Source organism: Nannospalax galili, unplaced genomic scaffold, assembly GCF_000622305.1.
Source record: "Nannospalax galili isolate Female #2095 unplaced genomic scaffold, S.galili_v1.0 scaffold211, whole genome shotgun sequence".
NCBI classification, from domain to species: Eukaryota; Metazoa; Chordata; class Mammalia; order Rodentia; family Spalacidae; genus Nannospalax; species Nannospalax galili.
This window is the reverse complement of record NW_008329624.1, coordinates 3,141,036-3,147,849: the sequence shown is the minus strand read 5'-3', so window position 1 is coordinate 3,147,849 and position 6,814 is coordinate 3,141,036.

Genomic DNA, 6,814 nt, shown 5'->3' with positions numbered 1-6,814 from the left:
TTCTTGTTCCCTTGGAATGGTATAACTTGACCCTCCAGCCTGTGAGAAATAGGAGATCATGTTGATCGGCATTTTTTGTTATTTGAGTAATAATGTTATTGAGATGTAACTCACATACCTTAAAATTCACTTTTCTTGCATGTTGCTGGGGATCCAATCCAAGACCTTGTACGTGCTAGGCAGACACTTTGCCACTAAGCTATAGCCCCAAATGTGTATCTTTAAAGTGTGCAATTTATTGGTTTTTAATATATTCACAGAGTAATCCAACTATCACTGCTAATTTCAGAATATCTTGTCATCCCCCAAAATTCATTCAGCAGAGGTCAGTTCCCACCTCCTCTGTCCCAACTCCTGGTAAACACGAATACACTTTCTGCCCTTGTGGATTTGCCTATTGGGCATTCATATGAATGGGACCATCGAGCAGGTGACTTCTTTGCCTTCCTGTTAGCATACTGTTTCAGAGTTCATATATGATGAGCATAATACCATTTGTTTCTTTTTATGACCAAAAATACCCCCACTGTGTGGTTTTCGCCCTTCATTATTATTTTTGTTTGGTTTTTAAAAAGATTTTTATTTTAATTTTATGTGTATGAGTATATTACTTGCATGTAGGTAGGTGTACCTGTGTCGTGCAGTGTACATGGAGGCCAGAAGAGGGTGTTGGATCCCCTGGAACCGGAGTTAACAGACAATTGTCAGCCACCATGTTGGTGCTATGAATCAAACCCGGGTCCTCTGCAGAAGCAGTCAGTGCTCTTAACTGCTGAGCCATCTCTCCAGCCCCAAGAATTTATTAATTGTGTGTGTGTGTGTGTGTGTCTTAAGTGTGTGAGTATGGCTTTGTGTACATTAGTACAGTGCCTGCAGAGGATGTTTATTGCTAAAATTCCTTGGCAGGGGCATGTAAATGAGGTCTATGCCTCCACCAACATATGATTCCACCAAACCATGTCTTCACGGGGCATGGATGATGGCTTCCCCATAGCCGCATAAATAGCCCTTCCCTTAGTCTCCCCAGCTCATATACTCTAGCCTTTCCCTCAGGCCAGGGCAATTGGTGGGAAGTGTGGCTGGATACTCAGGGTCCTGTGACTCTCCCTGCTTTCCTCCTGTGTGGAACATCAGCAGTCAACAAGCTGGTGGGCAGGCACAGCTGAGCTCAGGAAGATGGTAGCTGTCTGACTCAGAACACTCTTGTACAACAGTATTGAATCCCCTGGAGCTGGAATTAGAGGTGGCTGTGAGCCACCCAATGAGGGTGTGGGGAAACAATTCAGGTTCTCTGTAAGAGCAACAGGTCCTCTTAACCACTGAACTATCTTTCCAACTCCTAGTTTGGTTTTGTGAGATGGTGTCTTCCTGTGTAGCTCTGGCTAGCCTGGAACACACTATATAGCCCAGGTTGGCCTTGAACTTGCAGGGATCTTCCTACCTCTGCCTTCTGAGTGCTGTCATTACAGACGTACCAAATGCTTAGCTTCCCATTGTATCATTTATCACATTTGTTTATCTGTTCATCAGTTGATGGTTACATAGGTTTTGTGAATTTTTGTGGCTACTGTAAATAATGTTGCTATGAGCATTTGTACAATTTTTCATGTGGCTAGATCTTTTCTCGGGTTGTACGAGGAGGAGTGGGATTTCCGGCAAAATGATGTGTGCTGGTCAGAGCTGTGCTAGTCAGAGGATAGAGAGTGTTAGTGCTGAAGAGGGACTCGAGCATCTGAAAGTATTGAGGTCATCAGCAAACGCTACTGGTATCTAATTGTTTAATGATACAAAATAGTGAGGGGATTGTCAGCTTGTCTTATTTAGACAAAGCAGATATGATTGTAGCAAACAGTATGCCAGCTAATGAGATGATATGGGGGAAAAGGGTAGGTCTGTTGGATATTGTTCTGTTTTCTATGAACAGTGACAGGTAACCCACAGTATAAACAACTATTCATTAACTTAAAAAGTAATGGAATGAAAGCTCTTTCTTTAAAAGTTTAATACTATTATGGCTATTGTTGTGGTTTGCATATGCAGTGTCCCCACAGACTCATATGTTGAAGGCCTGGGTCTAACCTGGTAGTACTGTTGTGGCAGGTACCTGAAGCTTTAACAGGTAACCTCAGCAAGAGGAAATAGGTTGCCATGTGTTTGGAGGCATATCATATCTCTTTTTTTTTTTTGGAGGGGGGGATTCTTTTTTGAGACAGGGTCTCCCTGTAGTCGCAGCTGGCCTGGAACTCATTATGTAGACCAGACTGGCCTCGAACTGACAGAGATCCACCTGCCTCTGCCTCCCAAGTGCTGGGATTAAGGGCATGCGCCACCATACCCAACTTGGAGGCATATCTTTTTAAAAAAATAATTGTGTGCATCCATTGGCCAACATCCTTTCCAGGTGCATAAATCTACTAGATTATTTTCTAATTTTCAATCTTGCTCTGCAAAACAAAGCAAAGGGAATAAGAAAGCAAGCCACAGACTGGAAGAAATTGCTTATGAAAGACACATCTGGGGCTGGAAGGGCTCAGTGGTTAAGAGAATTTGCTCTTCTTGCAGAGGACGTGGGTTTGGCTCCCAGCACCACATGGTGGCTAACAATTGTAACTCCACTTTCAGGGGATCTGGCACCCTCTTCTGGCCTCCTATATAGGTACTAGGCATGCATGTGGTGCACATACATACATGTAGGTAAACACTCATACACATAAAATACAAATAAAATTTTAAAAAGCAAAAAGACATCTGATAAAGGGCTGTTGCCTAAAATACACAACTCTTAAAACAACAGTAAGAAAGTGATCACTCCAACTTAAAACTCTGGCCAATAATGTGAACAGGCCCATCACTAAAGATACACATGGTAGACAAGCATATGAAAAGATGTTCAGCCCCATGTGGCATCATTAAGCAACATACATTACATACCTAATAGAATAGACAACATCTGAAACAATGCCAAGTGTTGACAAGGATGTGAAGCAACAGGAACTCTAATTTATTGCCAGTGAGAGTGCAAAATGGCACAAATCGGAAAATTGTTCAGCAATTTCTTACAAAGCACACTCCGCTTTGGTACTTAACCAAATGAATTGAAATTTTATGCCCACACAAAACCCTGTGCCTTTACATTTAGGTGGCTTTGTTCATAATTGACAAAACTTGGAAGGAACTAGGATATTCTTCAGTTGATGAATGGTATACCTAGTCAGTGGTTCAGTACTAAAAAGAAATGAGCTGGTAGCCTGTGAAAAGACCACTGTGTTCCTTTTGGTAAGTGAAAGAAGCCAGAATGAAAAGGCTATGCACCATGTGATTCCTCTGAGAGTCTGCAAACGGCAAAATCATGGCAACAATACAAAAGGCAGTGTTGGCTAGGAATTGGAGCAGGGGAAGGGATGACTAGGAGCAAGGGGAGAGATTTTAAAAAATAGTTTTATGTATATAAATGTTTGTCTTCATCTATGTATGTGCACCATGTGCATGCTTGGTGCCCATGTAAACCAGAAGAGGGCATCAGATTCCTTGGAACTGGAGTTATGGACTACATGTATGTAAGTGCACCCATGTGTGCATTGCCCAGTTGTCAGCTGCCCTTTGGGTGCTGGGAACTAAACCTAGGTTCTTTGCAAGAACAAGTGCTCTTGACCATGAAGTCAGCCCCAAGGTGAGAAATTTTTAGGACAGTGAAACTGCTCTGATGATTACTATGGTAGATACATGTCTTTATGCATTTGCCCAAACCCTTAGAGTGCACAACAGAGAGGGATACCTAATGTGAACTCAAGGCCTTTGGTGATAGTGGCCTGTCAGTGTAAGTTCATCAGTTATGGCCTATGTACCATTCTGGTGCAGGACATCAGTGGGAAGCCTGCCTGTGGGAGCAGGCATTGTGTAGGAACTCTGTTATTTTCTGCTCACTTGGATTATTAACCTGTAACTACTGTTTTTGCTTTACTTTATTTTGAGACAGTCTTCCTGTAGCCCCAGCTGGCCTAAACTCACTATGTAAACAAGGCTGGCCTCAATCTCAGAGAGATCTGTCTGCCTTTGCCTCCCAAATGCTGAGATTAAAGGTGTGCACCACCATGCCTGGCTCTATTATGTTTTTAAAAAGATTATTTGTGTGTGTGTGTGTGTGTGTGTATGTATGTGTGAGTGAATGCTGCATGTGTGCAAGTGCCCACAGAGCCAGAAGAGGGCATTGGATCTCTCGAAGCTGGAGTTACAAGTGGTTGTGAGCCACCCAACATAGGTGCTAAGAAACAAACTCAGGAATCATTGAGACAGCTCTCCAGTCCTTATCTACCCTGTGTTTTTTTTTTTAAATTATAAAACACATTGCTAGAAATTCTTTTAAATTTTTTTTGTGTGTGTTTTGCCTACATGTATATAAGTGTACTCATGTGTGTGATGCCCGTGGAGGCCAGAAGAGGTCAGATGCCTTGGAATTGGAGTTATAGACAGTTGTTAACTGCCATGTGGGTTCTGGGAATCAAACCCAGGTCCTCTGCAAGAGCAGCCAGTGATCTTAACTGCTGAGCCATCTCTCCAGCCCACGTTGTTAGAAATTCTTAACCCTCAGTTCTCCCCTAACCCTCTACTGACATCACTCATTGTACTTACCATGTCACTGAGCCACAGGCAACAGTTTACTTCTCTTAAGAGTGCATTTAAGCCCATCTCCCATTATGTTGGGACAAATGTTCTGCAACCGGCTGTTTCCTTCCTCATCCAGGTCCCTGCACATCAAGCCCGGTGGATTCTTACTGGTCAGGAAGGACTAACTGTATTTACTGTTTTGAGATTATCAGTGTATTCTTATTCCAGAGAAACACCATTACGAACAATACTATGTGAATTAGCTTAGAATAAACCAGAACAGAATTTGGTATGTACCTGCTTGTCTCCATGGAGAAATGAACACAAACTTCACACCACCCTGTAAGGTCAGGCTTTCCCCAGTCTCTAGAAGATGGACTCAAGCTTCTCTCAAGTCTCACACATGGGAGCAGGAGCATAATTCCTGTGTAAGTTATGGCAGTAGCTCCTGCTGGCAGCTTTCAAGCTATACACCCTGTTATAAACCTTTGTATTAGTTGTGTGTGTATGTGCTTGTGCATGTATATGTGTAAGCTGGAACAGCCTGGAGGAGTCAGATCTTGTCTTCTGCCATGTAGGTCATAGGGATTGAACTCAGGTGGTTAGGTTTGGAAGCAAGCACATCAAGCCACTGAGCCACCTAGTGAGACCTCCCTCAAGCCACAAATTCTTAGTCTTATTCTCCTGCTTTTTCAACCTAATTTCACAGTTGACAAAAAAAAAAAAAAAGAACCAAAATCAAAAAGAGGAACAACTTATACTTGATCTAGAGCAGAAAGTTAGCCAAAGAAAGGGGTCTCAGGTTCTTGTCATATCTGAAAAGCCTAATTGAAAAAATACAAAACCATTTACTATGCATTCTATGCACCATTAGTACAAATTACCAACTGAAGACTGGGCATAGTGGTGCTTTCCTTTAATCCCAGCACTTGGGAGGCAGATGCAGTCAGATCTCTGTGAGATCCTGGCCAGTCTGATCTACATATTGAGGACCAGGTCAGCTGGGGCAACAGGGAGACCCTGTCTCAAAAAAACCAACAAAACAAACCACAAAAAACAAATTACCAATTCAAAATACACTGCAGGGCTTTTATTAGTCACTAATCTCAATCCCAGGAAGCAGTCTCCAATTTTCCTTCCCAATGAAATGGCTGTGAATACTAGTGCTTTAATACATCACTTTGCTTACACTTTTACACACATCAGGGAGACTTAAAAAAAAAAATGTCTTGAACCTCAACAACTTAAAACCTTTACAGGAATTTCTTGAGATTTCACATTTCAATCACCAGAACAAATTTTAAAAATGCCTAGGAAGTCTGAGAGACCATGTTGTAAAAGAGACTCTACCTGAGATCAAGAAGACCACTCGCCTTTGTCAGATGTTAGACCTAAAACAGGAAATGAACCACATGTCACAGAAGGACACTGATAATGGTGAGGCACACTGACAAGCACTACAGCAGCTCAAAGGCAGACCCCAAAAGTCCTCAGTTGCTCACTGCTGAGGTCATTCACCAGCTGCTGCGAGTTTAGGAAACCTTCCAGGTAGTAAGCATTGTTTTAAAAATAAGGCCATGGCTTGTCTAGCATGCAGAAGAGCAGAGTTTGATCTCCAGCACCACAAAAACCAGCTTTCCTTTGAGTTTGGGTTGGAAGGTACCTTGGAGAAAAGCCGCAATGAGTATTTGTATCTTTGTTGACTCAGGGGTCATCAGTGTCTGAGGCATCAGCCCTCTGGACTTCAGAGGCCTCATCTATAAAATGTGGGACACCCACTCCCTTGCAGGCCTTGGATAAGAAGGATGAGCTGGATAACAGATCTTAAAAGTGCTTGGTAAAGTACCTGCAGGCCTCTCTCCAAGGTAAGTCCATTGCGCCCTCTGTGCCTTGACTCTCCCAGCCCCATTCACCCTCCCATCTCCTCCACCATTCTCTCCTCCGAGTTTTGGCCCTGCCCCATTCCTTGTCTTGGGGCCCCAGATACCTGGGGAACAAATACTGCTTCCTCATCCTTTTCATCCAGACCAACTAGTCCCTTCTCTGAGTCCCCAGGCCTCTCTCCAAGGTAAGTCCATTGCGCCCTCTGTGCCTTGACTCTCCCAGCCCCATTCACCCTCCCATCTCCTCCACCATTCTCTCCTCTGAGTTTTGGCCCTGCCCCATTCCTTGTCTTGGGGCCCCAGATACCTGGGGAACAAATACTGCT